This window comes from Trachemys scripta, chromosome 2, assembly GCF_013100865.1.
Source record: "Trachemys scripta elegans isolate TJP31775 chromosome 2, CAS_Tse_1.0, whole genome shotgun sequence".
Lineage (NCBI taxonomy): Eukaryota > Metazoa > Chordata > Testudines > Emydidae > Trachemys > Trachemys scripta.
Genome location: NC_048299.1, coordinates 157621106 through 157638475, shown reverse-complemented (window position 1 = coordinate 157638475; position 17370 = coordinate 157621106). Strand labels below are relative to the sequence as shown.

The window sequence follows — 17370 nt, the reverse complement described above, 5'->3', positions numbered from 1 at the left end:
AATTTGTTTACCCTTAGCTGGCAGAACTATATATCAGTAATTGTGCTAAAACTGTTAACCATGACAAGTGAAACATTCTTAATAATGTGGCATTATGCGTTTTGAGATACAACAACACTCCCATCATTTACTAATCTCTGTAAATGAATCTAATGCTGTAAACTTGGGAATGGGTGGCGGATCTTCTTCACCTTCTCCTTCTTTCAACTTCAGATCTTTTGTCCCTGCACTGGCACCGAATAATATCAAATTCTTCAGTGATTGCATGTGCACAAATGGCATTGAATCACAACGATAGATAATGCGGGTAAATCTTTTCTCCAGATGATTTACAGGTTACAGATATGCCTTCACCTTTATTATTAAAATTGAAAACAGATTAAACTGGGCTGATTAACTGAGACTTCAAACCCAGAGGCTCATTCTATCAAAAGGGGGTCCTTGACAAAGCCCTCCTCTCGGTAGCCTCCCACTGCATTCACTTGCAAATCACTGTATGCCTGGCAAAGCCTGCACTCCCCCCAGCCCCAAACCTTCTCATGTTGAGCACTGCGGCTCCATCAGCAGCAATATCTCTCTGTGTGAGGGACGTTTCTTATTAATCATGGGCACTGAATGGAAACCAATCAGATAGAGAGTCCCTTTGGCTTCAGCTCCCTGCCTGCCTGAGTTAAAAGTGATGCTGGGAGAGAGGGAGCCCCAGTTAGATGCAAGTACATCCAGCAGTGGAGATACTGTAACAGGCAGCAGAGGGAAAGCAGGCAGAGAAGCAGCACTGAGCAGTGCATCACTGAACCAAGCTAGATTCACTTTACATTGGTGAATAAGGTAAGAGGATTAACTTACTTTAGCCTTGGAATCACTGGCAGCTAAAAGTGGAAACTTTTCTTTAAAAGAAGTTGTTCAAAGCAGTAGTGATCCTTGATTGTTACCTTTTCTGTTTAGGTTTGGTTTATTTTATTTTCTGGAATAAGGGGGGGGGAGGGAGCTAAGATGTTATAAAAAATATTGTAATAGACTATTGAAAGTTGAAACACAAAACTTGCAATGCCTGGTTAATTTCCTTGAATATTATAATATATAGAGAGAGACTGCTTTATGTATATTAGGAAGCTTTATGCTATTCGACAGTGTCAACATACAGTAAGTTCTATTTTATTTGCATTTTAACAGTATATCCTAACATTTTTATGCAGTGTATTTTCTCTCCTGTTCTGAGTGTTAGCTGCAATCCCCCCTATCTTTGAATTCTATTCTTATTGAAAGGTTATAGTCAGAATTCACTCCAGATAAAAGGATAAACAAAAAGCAAGATTTAGCCATTAATTTGAGTGAGAAAAATCCCTATCTCTGTAGAGCAAAAAGAAAAAAAAATCCATATTTTATATGTAGTTGATACAGGAGAAAAAATGACAGTCAGTTAAAATGACTGTTAGCATAGGGTTCAGGGACCTGGAGAGGTAAAGGTAATGCTCCTTGGGATATTCTGAGCAGTAAGTCAAAGACAGCCAGCTTAAAGTATAAGGCTATTTTCCAGCAGTGCTAACTAACTACCTAGCCAACATGATATTTAGAAACAGCAAACTGGATAGAAACCAAGGCAGAAAGAATGAAAGGCACAGTTGATATTTTGACTTCAAAGTAACCTGCAAAATGCAATTATTTGATAAACAAAATTTTTTACACATACAAGAAACATGCAATCACATCAATTCCATTTCAGTGAGCATACAAGTCTCGAACAAAGAATGATGAATACTAATGTTAAGGAAATCAATATTCCTTGCAATAATGTAGTAGTGTGAATACTGTAGCAGTGTGCATACTGTACCAATTTATCCTCTTGCAGACAGTTTAAAATAATGAGTCAGGATAATAGAATAGGAGCTCAGTTAGGGTAATTTCCTTTTGCAGCAGACAAGTTTACAATCAGGAGTCCGATCCTACTCCTAGTAAAGTCAGTAGCAAAACTGCAGTTGACTTTAATATGAGCAAGTTCATGCCCCAGGGCAATGTACTTTAGTTCAAGTTTCTTATGACATGGGTAAGCCATGCACTTAAAATAGCTTAGCTAGTAGGGTCAAACATCTTCCCTATTAATGATACTGGTCATAGTAGTGGAGTTTGTTGAGGACAGGTGGTGGGTTGTTTTTTGCCTCCTCTAAAGGATATTAATTAAATTTTAAACATGAATAGATATACAATTAAACATTTAGACCTTGTGCTTTACATTTTGTTGTGGCTATTTAGAACCCCATCAGAGGGAATATAGTAAATTTAGTAAATGTGCATTTGCTGCTATACATGGAGATACGGCATTTAAATATATGGTACTGCCATGTGGATTTACAATCTAGTAGTTTGGATTCAAGGTGGGATTACATAATATATTGTCACCTATTGTAATTTTTTATTAGCAATAACATAAGACTTTTACATGAACAGGCATGTTATGCAGTCAAACAATTATAACAAAAGCATGTCCCTTAAAAGATGAATAATGTTAATCTTAAATGAAAAAAGTATGTCTGTTTTATTTAGTATTGTAAACCACCAAAGTTGTACCCAATATAGTTGTCATGTCTCTGGTTTTCTCTTAATATGTTTGGACTAGACAAATATTATTTCAATAATCAGAGTTAACTGTTATACATTTGAGTGCATGAAGGGATAACACCTATTATTATTCTGATAACGGCTATAATAGGGATATTAATAAAATGCAATGTGTATTATATATGTACAAAAAGAAGCCGAAAGACAAAATACAGTGTGGCAATATAATATCCTAGTCTATCTACATCTTATGTTAAGACTCCTTCATGTTTTCTGTATAGAAGCTTTATAACTTGCCTGGTGAATTGGCCATTATTAATAAGGACCGAAATTCCAGTTATCCAGACTTCAGGATAACAGCTCATTTATAGAGGTGTGCATATTCTTTTCGTCTGAATGCTTGTCAACAAGGATGTTAGTTATGTTGGACTGGCAGAAATACTCTGTGATAATTAGATCAACCAATGAGAATAATTTAGTTCCCCAATTTGGGTGCCAATTGGAAAATAATTACTTAACTCAGACCGCATTCATAAGGCTATGAATAGAACCAAACAACTTACTAGTAACATCTGATTGTGTTTGGAAATCTTATGAAAATTGAAATGGTTTCTGAAAGCCTAGCCAGCCACTAGGTCACAGGTATTCAGCTGGCAAAATCTGTATGATGTGGGTGTGGTAAATAATATGGTTCAAAATTTCCTCTGAAGATCAATTTGTTCAGGAGATGAAATGTGGTAGATTAATTTCAGTTCCATCTGATGAATACTGCCAACAACCTGGCATGATATGACACTTAAAGGCACATTATTTCCGGTATTTTGGTTTGATTTTAGGAGGACACAAAAGATGTAGCAGCTGTTTTCAAATACAGAACGGCTATCCTGTCTTTATTTCTTCCTAATCAAGCTTCTGCCAAGTGCTCAGTCATGTGGCAGGTCCTTATTGGAAATGAACACTCTGTTATGTTCAAAGAGTCATTGTGAACAAATTCTCACAGTTCATGAAGAAATCTTGTGCTCATGGAAAATCAGCTGAACAAGCCTGGAATTGGGATAGTATTGTATTAAATCCCCATTTCCTCAGTGTGTACTATTTAACTGTAGGGATGCTGCTGAAACAAAAACCTACACAAAGATGTTTCTACTCTCAGCAGAGTGCCTTCTGAATTTCTAGGGCTTGCAGCAGGTGATATATGCAAATGGTATCTGGAGAAGCACAAATATTTGAACATGAATAGGGATGACTGAATGGAAGCCGACTGCATTTTGTGTGTGTGAGTTTATGAAAAGTAATTTTGGGAGACTAAAACCCAGATTCCCTCAAAAGGAAAAAATAAAGTGAAGGGAAATTACTCACAAATCTGAACAAACAGAATACCAGGAGAAGCAGTCATTCCTTTCACATTTAAACGAATATCAAATTGACAAAAAATTTTGCTGTAGGATAAAAAAACAGATTATTGTGTTGTCTTTCAGGGATCGACCATGGTAAAAAGATCTGATAACTTAAAGTCCTCTCATATTAGAAGCCCACTAGATTTTTGTCTCGAGTGACTAAACAAGAAAGTACCATTTTGATCAGATGACTGTTCATGTCATTCCTAGTGGACCTAAGCTCTGCTCCTTGGAATTCAATGGAATTTAATGAGAATTTTATCGCTGACTTCAATAAAGGGAGGATAAGGACCATAGAAAATACTATGTATATATAGGTGCAGCTTAGAAGAAAGTTCAAGACTGAGAAAGTGCTAGAGACAAATAATTGTTCAATCCTGTATGGAATGGAGTGGTATGTCTCATTTGCTAATAATAATAGGGAGGAAGGATTATTCAGTGGTTATGACACTAGCCTAGGATTTGTGAAATCCAGGTTCAGTTCCCTGCTCTGTCACAGACTTCCTGTGACAGTTCGGGCAAGTTTCTGTGCCTCAATTCCCCATCTGTACAATGGGGATAGTAGCATTTTTCTACGCACAGAGCTGTTGTGAGAATAAATACCTTACAGATTGTGAAGTGCATTGAGATCTATTGGTGAAAAGTACTATACTATTATTATAATGACTTAGCTCTTATATAGCACTTTTCATCCATGTATCTCAAGAGGCCTGACAAAACAAGAGCACTATCCCCACGATACAGGTGGGGAGACTGTCACACCAGAAGCTAAAGCGACTTGCTCAAGATTACACAGCAAGTCAATGGCAGAGTTAGGAATACAAGCAGCATCTCCACTCCAATATCTTATCCATTACAACACTGCCTTTACATGATAAAAATCTGCTCTTGAATTATTAAATAATCTATTATGAAATATATTATTTCAAAACAATGTTTCTATAGCAGCAATATGGGAATGTACAGCAACTTCCCATGCATGACACAGTATGTATTCTGAAACCAGTGGAATGCAGCTTCCTATTTAGATTTCACACATTTTGCTAACAGGGTATCTAGAATGTAAGGGACAACTTACATTTTAGACCCATTTTCTCTGTCCCAAACATGGCATCATTGTGGCTTTGTTGTTATAAACTACTGATTTCAAAAATGCCAAATCATAAAGACTCAAATGTGTGAGTGTACATTTGTTGGCTATTAAATGTTATCCACGTTGTTCTGACCCCACAGATCTTACTCAAGGGAAGAAAAAACATATGCCATTGTACAGAGACCCAAATTTTCTCTCAGACACAGAAAATACTTTTAAATGGCTCATTTAAGCACCTGGAAGAAGAGCTGTTGAAGTCTGCACAGTGGTCTAACACCACTGAAAGCATCAGTGAAAGAGAAAAAAGTATGGGTAATGTATCTATGTTTGTTAAAGGAAAATGAAGTCATCATTAACTATACCAGTAGACCTTCTCATTATTATTCTTAGGGGCAAATACTCAACTGGTACAAATCATTGTAGTTCCATTGAAGCCAATTGACATCAATTTACACCAGCTGAGAATCTGCCTCTCAGTATCTATGCCATCTGACAGTTTATACAGGCATATTTCATTTATCCCATTAGTTTTGGAAATTGAAAATCAATTTCACGGGTAATGAGTTGATCCAAAACCCCACATTTTCTGCTAATGAATAACACACTTTTTGGCATGCCTTAACAATAAAAATTCAGTGAGTGTGAGAGTATAAGTGTTCATAAATGCAAATTAAAAGGCATGCCTTGTATCAGACTCTAAAATCTTCATATCAAATTATCAGCATGGTAAATATCTTCCATTTTCCCCCTTCCTCGATCATTCAATATGTTATTCACCTCTTGATGAGGAGGTGAAAACCATTCGTCCATTACATCTGATTTGAGATAAAAGACATAATGCCTAGCTATTATGAAAGCAAATTGGATTATTTTAAAATCCAGCATTTTCATGTAATGATATGATCAGAAGGTGCTAGTAAACTGGTGACATATAAATTTAATATATCAGCGTAATCCCAGCTCATGTGTGGAATTGTCATTCTTATTGAGCCAAGCATGGTTCAGGCAACATCATGGAAGGAATGATTTAAAAAAATCAAATGTAGGTGAAAGCAAGCACCAGACTAAAATGGGTTTCCTTAGTATTTTACAATGCTACTTCTGTCAGACAGTGAATCTATTTACTTATTCATGCTGCTCTTCATCATAATGTGATAATGCAAATATTCCATTTGATTTAATCAACACATGCTCACTTTCTTGCTTTCTTTCCTTCTCATCTATGTGTTTTGTCTGTTTATTTGAATATAGCTTCTATGAAACCTGTGGAAATCAATCTGACCTTGGATTACCCAATAGCCTCTTGTAAAACCTGTTGTTTCAAACACAGGTTTCTATAATCTTATTTATCAGAAGGCAATATAGAGATTCTACCAGATTCTTCAGCACTTACTTGCATTGAGTAGTACTTAGTAATCAGAGTAGTCCCATTGAAGCCAATAGAATTACCTTTGTGAGTACATACCAGTCATTGTAAGAAAGGGTTGCAGAATCTGGCTGTTTAAAATGACCTCTGTCTGACAATAATATTGCACAATCCTGTCACATGGAGTTATAATAAATATCACATTGTGGAAGATATTTTCCCCCTTTTTTTCAATGTCTGAAATAGGTCTAACCTTTATTTCCCTATGCAAAATAAAATAAAATAAATAATCCACAAATTATATGAAGGAAATAATCAGTGTTAGACATTAATGTTTATTTCTGATCATTTTATTATTTTAATTATTAGTATTATTTAGACTCTATATTGTGGTAGTGCGTAGGAGCCCAAGTCATGGAGCAAGACACTATTGTGCTAGGTACAAAGCCAAAAGATGGTCCTCTGCCCCAAAGAGGTTACAATCTATGTGACACACCTCACGTTTCATGACTAAGACACATTTTTGGATGACATTTATATCTTTTCTATAGAAGGCAGTGTGGCCCAGTGGATTCCCAACCTTGTCACTGCCTTACTGTGTGATCCCCATCCCTGCAGTTAAATTTCCTCATCTGTAAAGTGAAGATAATGATATTTATTTCTTTTGTAAAACAATTTGAACTCTATGGGCATAGCATGTTAGAAAGAGCTAGATATCTATTATTAATTATTGTTATTAATTATTATTATTAACAAGACAAGGAACACACATCACTTTAAAACAGCGGGTCTCAAACATTTTCATAGCATGGATCACATTTTAATACAGAGATTGCCTCAGGCATCACCTAACCTTCCATTCACAATCCCTCAGGTACCTCCTTCCTATCCATGGTATCATAACATCCCTGTGGCAAACACACAACTGTCGACATGGCAAAGGAATGTTAACGAAAGTATTTAATGTACTTTTAGCTGCCTTTTAATGTAATTTAGAATCTGGAAATAAGGACAGGGAGCACCAGTCACATGTGAGCAGGCAACTTTCTGCAAAGCACTTGCAAGTGCTCCATGACCCACCTGAGAACAAGAGACCACAGTTTGAGAACTTCTGCTTTAATGTGATTGTTCAGTAATGGCAAAAGTGTCCCTGGGGGTTAAAAGGTTGATGAGAAGGGGTTTGTCAGCACCACATATTCATTAGTTATTTGGAATTCAATACAACAAAAGGGTGCTTGTCTTGGGTTCTAGGCACCCTTTGCCATTAATTAAAATATTAACGAACATTAATGCAAATATGCCATTCAAGAATCATTACAAAACCTAACAAGCACTACATTCTGTCTTGTCTCACCATATACCCTACACCACATCATAATCACACACATTAGTGAATTATCCATTCCCATCTGGAGATCAATGATTGAGAGCAAATATGGCATATCCTAATAACTAGTGGGCATTAGCACATTACCAAAATGCCACACAATTTGACGTAATTCTTAAAAAGATGAATCTAAGTAAATAATAGCTCAGGAGTGGACTATCAAAGTTGCTATAAATCAGGACTGAAATACCTTGGCATTCGAGTGCAAACCCCTGTCAACATCATCTCTAATCACTGCTACTTTCCCCTGTTACAAAACACAAATTAATGGCTACATTTTAATGCAAATATGTCCCAAATAAGAGCCTACACACTAGTTAGCAGCCCCATATTGCATATGCTACTCAAATTTTTTGTGGCTAGATGGACACACCAATTCTAGATAACAAGTTTCCCCTGAAACCCATTGATTTTTAAATGATTTGTCTGAAAATTACTTGTAGGTTGAAATTTATCCAATGGCTCTCCAGATAGTCCATTGTACTCTAACACAGGTTATCGGCTATCTTTAACTCCTTGCAAAGCTGCACAACGATGGCTGATAGCACCATGTTAGTGATGTTCTCAAGTTATAAAGACAAAATTTGTACTGTAATGATCCAAAACACTTCCTTACAGATGGAAAACAGTGATAGAGTCATCTGCATGGTTTTTAAATTCTTAACCAAGAGCAGTATTTATGCTCAAAGTTTACATTTTGTCTGGGACTGAATTAAGGCATAGGCACTATAGGCCCAAGCCTAAAGTCCTGTTTCTTATGATGAAAAATGAGAGTCTTGCCTTTCTTTTTTTTTCTGTTTAAAGTAAAAAAAAGTTTTTGAAGAAAAACCTGAAAAATATGAACCAAGTGTAACCAATGGAGTAACATCTGCTTAGACTGCAGACGGCCTGAAACAACAGCTCTGAGAAGTGCGAACTGACCCACATATCTCAATAGGGTGTTATCTCCAAGATCTACTGCCCTGGAAGGTCATGCCAGCACTGTCCCCGCAGGGGACTCTACACAGGGCAGGAGGAGAAGAGCGCATTGGGTACTTCCTCACCCACCCAAACATATACATCCAGGCTACTTCAGTAAATAATAAGAGGCCCACCTCTTCCATTCACAAGGGGAGGAAGGGGCCCTGGTACCTCTCCTAAAGGGACAGGAGAGTACCATGCCACTGTCTCTTGGGAAGGAAATGGGCACCTTCGCACTTCCACTCCAAGGCTATGAGAGCAGCTCTGCAGGGGTGAAGCCACAGGAGACCTCAAATTGTCATGTGCTTATGGTCCTGGATTACCTTAATCCAGCCCTGATTTCGGTGCAGTACTATGGAATGCTGCACCATTGCAGGAGCTAAGTGAGTCACTGTTGAAAGCATAACAGCTACACAGTTTGCCTACACAGTGTTTGCATCAGTAGTGCTTGAGCCTTTGCTTTATAAAGTATGAAAGCTGCTATATAAAACATTCTATTAAGGGATATAAGTAGGGGGAGATTGCTGCAGTAATGGAAAATAAATGAGCCACATAAATTTTCTGCTCCCCTCACCTCAAGTTGATTAGCACAAATTAAATTTCATGCTAGTCAGCCTGATCAGTTAGTAGGAAAGAAATCAATCCTGAACTTTCGGTGACTATGGTAAAAATATGTTTGTAATGTATGCATAGCATGTAAACCATGCATGTACTCGCATCATAATCCACTGGCATGACAAAATCCCTATGGAATATATCCTAGCCAGGATCAGACTATGGTGAGATGGCTAGATGTTCTGGGCTAAGGGAAAAATCTGCTGGCTACCTCAGGTGTGAAGCCTTGAGAAGCAAACACAGACTAATAAATATCAAAGAGGAAATCCCAGGGGAATAGCTACTCTGCACACACTTTCAGTGCAAAAGGAGAAAGTTTAAAAGATTAATAAAACAATTTGTTAGCAATAATACCTAGCTTTTATATAGCACTTTTCATCAGTAGATCTCAAAGCCCTTTACAAAGAAGGTCAGGATTCTGATCCCCATTTCATACATGGGGAAACTGTGTCCCTAAAAGCACCTCAATGCCAGATGGTGCTGTTGTCATGATATTTACCCAAAAGGTGGTATGTAATATATCATATATAAACTAATAACTCACTGATTATTAATATTCGTGTGTGATGTATGTATGGTAAACCCACAAAAATCTTTACAGATGTGCTGGAAATATGAGACTAAAATGTTTTTAAACCTGGCACCTTGAGGGATAGGGGGCTGATAATCAGATTTTCTCCAGCCAAATAAAAGAGGCAAATACCTCAGAAGAATACATTTTAAAGGTTTACTGGACTATAAAGAGAGAGAGAGAGAGAGAGCGTGCAACCCCCTAGAACAGGGGTTCCCAAACTTGGTTTGCGGCTTGTTCAGGGTAAGCCCCTGGCAGGCTGCAAGGCACTTTGTTTACCTGAGCGTCCGCAGCTATGGCCACTCGCAGCTCCCAATAGTGCACGGTTTGCTGTTCCCAGCCAATGGGAGCTGCGGGAAGTGGTGCGTTCCGGGACACCACTTCCCACAGCTCCCATTGGCCGGGAATGGTGAACTGCTGCCACTGGGAGCCACGAGCGGCCGTACCTGTGAGCACTCAGTTAAACAAAGCGTCTCGCGGCTTGACAGGGGCTTACCCTGAACAAGTCACTAACCAAGTTTGGGAACCCCTACCCTAGAGTTAGCAATCTCTTGAGGGAACAAAGAAACCAGCACTATCATTCTGTAAGGGTGGATCCCAGCTGGAATAGCCAGCCATGCTGGAGAAGTTGCTGTAAGTAAGGAAGCCATCTTGAACAAGAACTAAAGCTAATTAAGTTAAGTTTTAGTCTTAGAAGCACATTTTAGTTTTGTTTGTTTGTAACCATTTTTATTTTTATTCTTTCTATGTAGTATCACTTAATCCTATGCCCTTTTGTTAATAAACTTGTTTTACTTTTATGATAAACCAACTCAGTGTTTTGTTTGAAGTGGAAGGTGTGTGAATCCCAGCTAATAAACTGCTGTGTACTATCTCTTTAAGGGTGCTGCAAATTTGATAGAGTTTTGTGAGAGAGGCTGAGTACTGCAAACAGATGTCTGGGAAATTTGTGAATTGGAGTTCCCTGACTGTTACCTGCTAGGCAAGGTTTTGATGGGCAGAGTCCTGAAGAGTTTTCTGGCAAGGCAGACAAGATGGTGTGTCAGGGAACTGATACATAGTTTAGCAACAGCAAAGCTGTCACTTGCTGGGGTGGCAACACAGTGGCTCACAGGTCTGAGAATCACTATCACAGAAACTGAGGCCCAGAAAGGCAACTTGCCCCCAAAAATATAGTAGACCAAGTGCTAGAGCTAGGAATAGAACCCAGTCTTCTGCCAGTCCAGTACTGTATCCATTATGCCATACTGCTTGGTCAATAATTGGATTGAATGTACCCTGACTCATCACAGCCAGCACATCATCTACTCCAACCAATAGGTTTGTTCTGAATCTTCTATTTCTTGGGAGAGGTACCAGTGACTCTGGCTCACTCTAAAGAACAATGATGCAGTATGGATATACCTGAAAAGTTTCAGAAATAAGCATCCATTAATTCTCCAATCTCATATCATCTACTCCAAACAACAGGTGTTTGCTAAAACCCAGGGCCGGCTCCAGCATTTTTGCTGCCCCCAGCGGCGAAAAAAAAATAAGAAAAAAAAAGTCGCGATCGACGGCACTTCGGCGGCAGCTCTACCGCTGCTGCTTCATTCTTCTTCGGCGGCAATTCAGTGGCGGGTCCTTCCCTCCAAGAGGGACTGAGAGACCCGCAGCTGAATTCCCGCCGAAGAGCCAGACATGCCACCCCTCTCCATTGGCTGCCCCAAGCACCTGCTTGCTGCGCTGGTGCTTGGAGCCGGCCATGGCTAAACCCCTATCTAAAGAAGAGTGAATTCCTTCCACTTCTTTTCCTTGAGGGGCCAGTCAGGCACCCTCATCTCTTCTTGTGGTGAATGACAAGTCTGCTGCCTTCACCTTGGTGCACCCAGAGCCAGAAATGTCTGTGCTATTTTCTACTGAAATGCCCTTTTAAAATCTGAATGCAAGTGTTAGCAAATGACCAAGACAATCTCTAATATTTTGGTGGTCCTGAGAAGAAAGGAGGGAGTATAGTAGCCCATGCAAAGTTGGGTTTTTTTTATATAATTTATTTTATTTTTCTCTGACCCTCCCAATTAATTACAATTAGATTTTTCTGTGTAATAAAAACAAGGCAGGTGACATTAATTGTGTTCCTATTTGGCAAATGTTTTCATCACAAAACACACCACTAGGCTGTGGGAATATCAGCAGAGATCAATACACAAATAGGCCTGCTAAAACTGGTCCACAGAGATCAAGACTGAGACATGATGAATAGTGTAGGAAGCTATTAAAGCTGGTATCTATGCTATACTATATCTCGTTCTCTGGGTAAATAGAGGATTATAGGCATTAATAATAAAAAGCTATCCATTACCATCTGCATTTACCAACAGTTATTTTCTTATGTGCAGCTAAAAGACAATCACACTTTCCTCAGTCAAAGATATAAAAAATATTTGAATGAATACAGGAGGTAGAAAACCCCAGAAAAGTGAGAATCCTTCATATATGCACCCACCTCACAAGCCCTCAAAGCCCCTTCTTTCTTGCACATGTGGCAAAACCAAAAGGGATGTCTTTAGTAGTTTCACAGAAAGTAAATTAGTTTATGATTCCACCCCAATTTTTCAGTCTTCTACACAAAAGAAGATTGTCATTTCTATAAACAAATAAAAAGGAACATTTTTTTGCTTTGAAAAACAGTGACAATTCTGTAAATATGGCAAAATTTCTCTTTGGAGGAATTGTAGCATACATAAAACTTCATAATTATTTCAAAGGTAGAATCTCATTATTTCTTACTGTAAATCACTGTGCCTGATAGTGGAAAAGATTTCACCTATTACCATATTCATGAAATCTAGCAAAAGCTCCTGAAGCCCTCTGCTTATGTCTTTTAAAATTCAGTAAACAACAATTGTTGGTTTTCATTGCTCCATTGCTCGTCACATTTTTGTGAGCAGATGTTCATTGTTCATCTGCTTAATATTCTCTAAAACTACTTGTAAAACAAATCCAAACAAAACTCATGCAAAAAAATATGCACAGCTTAAATAGAACTGCAACCATACATTAAAAAACCCATTAAATGAAAATGTCAAAGAGGAGAATAAGTTGACATAAGAGTGAAGAGTCATGCTCCCTATAGACCATACACTGTACTCAGTTTCTCACAGGATGGGTCCTTTGTATATGCCGGGAAGGGAACACATCACCCCAAAGAAGTGTCGAGGTCCAGGACCAATGCCATACCCCTGTCCTTCGGCTGACCCCACAGCAGGCCACATACACAATGAGGAGCAGTCTGCACACACCCCCACACACATCCAGCAACTCATGGAGGGACTGATCTTTACTGAACTCCCCCTGGGTCAATACATTTCCTAAATATTGTGCCATTTAGGAACAGGCACATATGAGTTATAAAGCCTATTTTGTAAAAATATACAATATATTTGTAGCAATATAAAACATAATTACAGCATCTGCTATTAAATCTGTGCTGAGAGATGGAGGTGGGTGGGGTAGGTTGTGAGGATCACCAGGTGTTTTGTGCTGGTTATAAAGAGCATGGTTTGTCAAAGTGTAGATAAGCAAGCTTCTACCATGTGGCATTTATCCCCACTGAGAATAACTGCCTGGTGAAAAATAATATTACTCTAATCCTTTAATATCAAAAGCATTGCCCTTTCTTGAAATCAAAAGTAATTGACTTTTATACATTGGGAAATAAAGCTAGAGAGCCCTATTCTGCTAGAATGGTGTAAATCTGGTGCAACTCCACCAAAGTAATAGGAAATGATCAGTGAAAGCAAATCTGATACCAATGAGATCAGAGTTAGGCCCTTAGTATTTTCACACATTTGAGGTAACACCTTCTACTGTCTGACACATGGAGCAGCCTAAGTGTACTTGTATTTGACTCGTAGGAAAATTAGCAACTTCAAATGGGGGTGAGGTTGTGGAAAGGCCCTGGGAATGGAGATTTTATTCAAAGTAGAAATTGTCAAAAATGGTTTTGATTCATCTAGCTAAGCTGTGAGGAGAAAAAGCACAAATACAGCGTATGCAGGTAATTCTTAGATTTATATGGTAGGATGAAGTCCAAAGTTAACAACAATACGTGCAAAGAGTTAAGATCAAGAAACATTTTTATTAGCTCTGTGTGACATCACTCTGCACCACTGAAAGCAATGGAAGTTTTGCCATTGACTTCAGTTGGCACAAGACCAGGCCCCATACAAGAATCTGACATACAGAAATTTGCTATCACATATTAACAGTTGTTGTTACTCACTGTTACAGCAGAAATGCCCAAATAGGGCCAAATCCTAAAGTCGTTTTGCTTTATCCAGACAAAATACCCTTTTAATTTAATGGAAATCACAGTTGGAGAGAGGAATTGTAGGGCTATTTTTTAAAACAAAAAATCATTTTAATTAGAAAAATAGTATCACTTCATTGTAATGGTACGTTCTCATTCCATGGTGATCAAATTTGAAAGATGGTACATGCTACATTACTTCAGGTAAATTGGTACCTTTAGAAATTTGTAACATGACACAGTGCTACATTTAAAAGTGTTTTGTGGTAACAGTAAAGTGTAAGCAACTGCAAACAATAAATAATAATAATGCCCTGAAAGACTGGTTCAAAGCTCAGTGATTTCTAAGGAGTTCTTTCCATGGACTTCCTTCTTCTCTTCAATAAACTTTTGATCAGACTTGTTTACAGTGGGTACATATTATCACCCCCCTCCCTTTACTAATGAAGATAAAGGACCTGATCCAAAGCTGTTCCTGGCCAATGGGAGCTGCAGGAAGCGGCGCGGGCCTGGCTGCCACTTTCCACAGCTCCCATTGGCTGGGAATGGTGAACCGTGGCCACTGGGAGCTGCGGGAGGCCGTGCAAATGTAAATACATGGTCTGACAGTCCATCAGCAGATAACCTTAATGGGGCGCATGCGGCCCGTGGGCTGCAGGTTGCCCACCACTGGTATAGTCAGACAATGAAGCCACTGATGTGAGTGTCATTCAAAAAAGTTCAACACCTAGAAACAGTGTATTTCATTAAAAGACAAACAGACAGTGAGCACTTAACAGTAGGTAAAGGAAGACACTGTAATGAAAATTACACAAATACAATGATGTCCCAACTCAAAGACACTGATGTCAATAGGTGGCTTTCCACACACTTTAATGGGTTTTGTAAAAGACTCTAAAAGTTCTGCATATCAGGAAAAACTACACACACAAAAGAACAAATGATTTTGCAAAAAATGTTCAAAGCAAATAAAGTATATTTTTAAAAATATGATGATGCAAGTGCAGCATTAGATTAATAGATTTTTGAAAGAAAAGATTTTCAATAATATGGTAAAGAAAATAATGTTTGGAACTCTATGAAGCTCCTGTCCCTGTTAAACTTGATAGAGGGCTCAAGATAATGTGTTGCCAGAAAAAGTGTAACAGAAAATCAGGAATAAATCTGAGGTAGAGAAAACAAAAGTAAAATTTTAGGAATTTACATTAGAGAAAAACTGCTAGTAACTGGGATTATCATTATCAAGTGTTAAGTGAATCTAAAAATGCACAGTGAGACCACTTGGTTTTACTGCTCAGAGTATGGTAACAGCCTGAATTAGGGATTAAAATTTGTGAAAAATTATAAGTGATTAAATGTATACAGCAGGTCTTATCTCATATAATCAAAATATAAATAATAAACTAGAACAATTCAAAGATTTGTTTTACTAAATCAGTTGCACCAAAGACACACAACAGATTTGTTAAAATCATGAGGAAATCCCAGGTATTACTCCCCAAAGGGGGGGGAGGGAATCTAGTTACACCGAAAGACCAAGTTCTTCAGGCATAAGTATATTTGATTAATTTAAAGTTATTAAATCAGTCAGTGAAAGAAATAACTAGGGTCATGTAATAGTGGATAATAGGGGGGAAAATTGTCTACATACAAAGAAGGAAAATAGCACCAAAAAGCATTTGCAGCTTTCAACAGAGGAAAGCATCCAAAAGTTTCAGGTAAAGCACATTTGCTATGCCATAAGATTTACAATGTGAAGATAAACACTGATAAGCTATTGTTCAAAAGGTATTTGCTTATTTCCTCCCCCAAAACTTGCAGAACTAGAATGTCTCAAAAGGATGATCCCTGAGGGATAGCTGGAGGCAAAGAAATAAATAAAAATTTCTAGTGATGATCATCATCATTTCATATTTGCTTAATGGTGGTTGATAATGTAATTTTAAAATTAATTAAATTAACTTCCATGTAGCATAAGGAAAAGAATGCACACCTCATCCATGAAGGCCATTTGGGTGTGGGCTTATGCAAGAGAGAACCAGAGGAATACATTAATGAGTTCATATGAACAAACACATTGCAGATATGTCTATGAAATATTCAGTATGTCACACGTATTGATCACAACAGTTTAAAGGACTTTTACATCTTCACCAAGTACTATAGAGCCTTTATGTTGAAATTTTCTTAATGAAACAATGATTCATCATATGAAATTTATCTCTGTGATGCAGGATTTCTGATCAAGTGTTTTCAGATCATGATCCTCAAATAGATGATGCAGAAAAGCTATTACAACTGGACAGCAAACCCATTTGCCTCTTGGGATGTGAATAACCCAGTGAGAATGTGACAAAGAGGCAAGCAGGGATCTTCACAAGTACTGCTCAAAGAATATTCTCCCTGGTCTGCAGATGAGAAGCAACCACCTAAAGGACATACAAGTCACTTTGACCATGTTACCCCTCTCTTTAAATTCCTCCACTGATGCCTCCTTCTCTGCTGCATCAAACATAACCTACTTGTTTTCACTTTCAAGGCCCTTCAGTGTCAATCCCCATACTCCCTCTCACCTCTCATTTGCTATCCAGTTATCAACGATCGCCTCTGATTGTACCCATGATGTCAGCCTCCATTCCCCACTTGTTAAATTTTCAAATAAGTACCTTGATGCTTTCTCCCATGATGTCTCACAAGTTTGGGATGTGTTTCCCATAAACATCCACAAAGCTACCTCACTAATGATCTTGAAATCCCTCCTCAAAACTCACCTTTGCCATGAAGCCTACATAAGAACATAAGAACGGCCATACTGGGTCAGACCAAACATCCATCTAGCCAAGTATCCTGTCTTTGACAGTGGCCAATGCCAGGTTCCCCAGAGGGAATGAACAAGTAATCATCAAGTGATCCATTTCCTGTCACTCATTCCCAGCTTCTGGAAAACAGAGGCCAGAGACACCATCCTTGCCCATCCTGGCTAATAGCCATTGATGGCTCTATCCTCCATGAATTTATCTAGTTCTTTTTTGAACCCTCTTATAGTCTTGGCCTTCACAACATCCTCTGGCAAAGAGTTTCACAGGTTCACTGTGTGTTGTGTGAAGAAATAATTTTTTTTGTTTGTTTTAAAC

General features: G+C 38.2%; 1 protein-coding gene across 1 annotated transcript in view; it reads left to right on the top strand.

Moving 5' to 3' along the window:
• The first annotated feature begins 546 nt into the window (after positions 1-546).
• CDH9 (cadherin 9) overlaps positions 547-17370 on the top strand; it is a 109113-nt gene continuing 92289 nt past the window's right edge. Inside the window, exon 1 of the mRNA XM_034762061.1 lies at positions 547-828. The gene's annotated coding sequence lies outside the window, so the exon portion shown is untranslated. The remainder of the gene's footprint in view (positions 829-17370) is intronic.